This window comes from Oncorhynchus kisutch, linkage group LG9 (assembly GCF_002021735.2).
Source record: "Oncorhynchus kisutch isolate 150728-3 linkage group LG9, Okis_V2, whole genome shotgun sequence".
NCBI classification, from domain to species: Eukaryota; Metazoa; Chordata; class Actinopteri; order Salmoniformes; family Salmonidae; genus Oncorhynchus; species Oncorhynchus kisutch.
In genome coordinates this window covers 44,702,009-44,704,055 of record NC_034182.2, presented here as the reverse complement: position 1 = coordinate 44,704,055, position 2,047 = coordinate 44,702,009, and positions in this window count along the sequence as shown.

The window sequence follows — 2,047 nt, the reverse complement described above, 5'->3', positions numbered from 1 at the left end:
CACCCTATTCCCTATATAATGCAGTAGTAATGGCACCCTATTCCCTATATAATGCAGTAGTAATGGCACCCTATTCCCTATATAATGCAGTAGTCCTCGAAAGGGAATAGAGTACATTTGGGACAGGCCCCATATATATGTCTTTACATCCTGTCTCACTATTAAACAGTGGAAAAATATACCTCATCTCTGTGATGTCCTCATTTCTAACACACACACACCATGAAGACACACACCATGAACACACACACCATGAACACACACACCATGAAGACACACACACACACCATGAACACACACGCACACACCATGAACACACACACCATGAAGACACACACACACACCATGAACACACACACCATGAAGACACACACACACACCATGAACACACACACCATGAACACACACACCATGAACACACACACCATGAAGACACACACACACACCATGAACACACACACACACACACCATGAAGACACACACACACACACACCATGAACACCCACACCATGATCACACACCATGAAGACACACACACACACCATGAACACACACGCACACACCATGAACACAGACACCATGAACACACACACACACACACCATGAACACACACACATACACCATGAACACACACACACACAATGAACACACACACACCATGAACACATACACCATGAACACACACACCATGAACACACACTCACACACAAACAATGAACACACACACACCATGAACACACACACACACACCATGAACACACACTATGAACATACACACACACCATGAACACACACAATGAACACACACACACACCATGAACACACACACACCATGAACACACAACTACACTGCTCCTCCATCACTGAGAGGGATACGTTCACAGAGCTGGAGAGAGACATGGTGGAGCTCAGAGAGATGGAGAGAGACATGGTGGAGCTCAGAGAGACATGGTGGAGCTCAGAGAGCTGGAGAGAGATGTGGTGGAGCTCAGAGAGCTGGAGAGAGATGTGGTGGAGCTCAGAGAGCTGGAGAGGGACATGGTGGAGCTCAGAGAGAGACGTGGTGGAGCTCAGAGAGCTGGAGAGAGACATGGTGGAGCTCAGAGAGAGACGTGGTGGAGCTCAGAGAGCTGGAGAGAGACATGGTGGAGCTCAGAGAGCTGGAGAGAGACATGGTGGAGCTCAGAGAGCTGGAGAGAGATGTGGTGGAGCTGGAGAGAGACATGGTGGAGCTCAGAGAGAGACATGGTGGAGCTCAGAGAGAGACATGGTGGAGCTCAGAGAGAGACATGGTGGAGCTCAGAGAGCTGGAGAGAGACATGGTGGAGCTCAGAGAGCTGGAGAGAGACGTGGTAGAGCTCAGAGAGACATGGTGGAGCTCAGAGAGCTGGAGAGAGACATGGTGGAGCTCAGAGAGTTGGAGAGACGTGGTGGAGCTCAGAGAGCTGGAGAGAGACATGGTGGAGCTCAGAGAGCTGGAGAGAGACGTGGTGGAGCTCAGAGAGACATGGTGGAGCTCAGAGAGCTGGAGAGAGACGTGGTGGAGCTCAGAGAGTTGGAGAGAGACGTGGTGGAGCTCAGAGAGATGGAGAGAGATGTGGTGGAGCTCAGAGAGCTGGAGAGAAACGTGGTGAGATGTGGTGGAGCTCAGAGAGGTGGAGAGAGATGTGGTGGAGCTCAGAGAGCTGGAGAGAGACGTGGTGGAGCTCAGAGAGCTGGAGAGAGACATGGTGGAGCTCAGGGAGCTGGAGAGAGACATGGTGGAGCTCAGAGAGCTGGAGAGAGACATGGTGGAGCTCAGAGAGCTGCAGAGAGACATGGTGGAGCTCAGAGAGAGACGTGGTGGAGCTGAGAGAGCTGGAGAGAGACATGGTGGGGCTCAGAGAGAGACGTGGTGGCTCAGAGACCTGGAGAGAGACATGGTGGAGCTCAGAGAGCTGGAGAGAGACATGGTGGAGCTCAGAGAGCTGGAGAGAGACATGGTGGAGCTCAGAGAGAGACATGGTGGAGCTCAGAGAGCTGGAGAGAGACATGGTGGAGCTCAG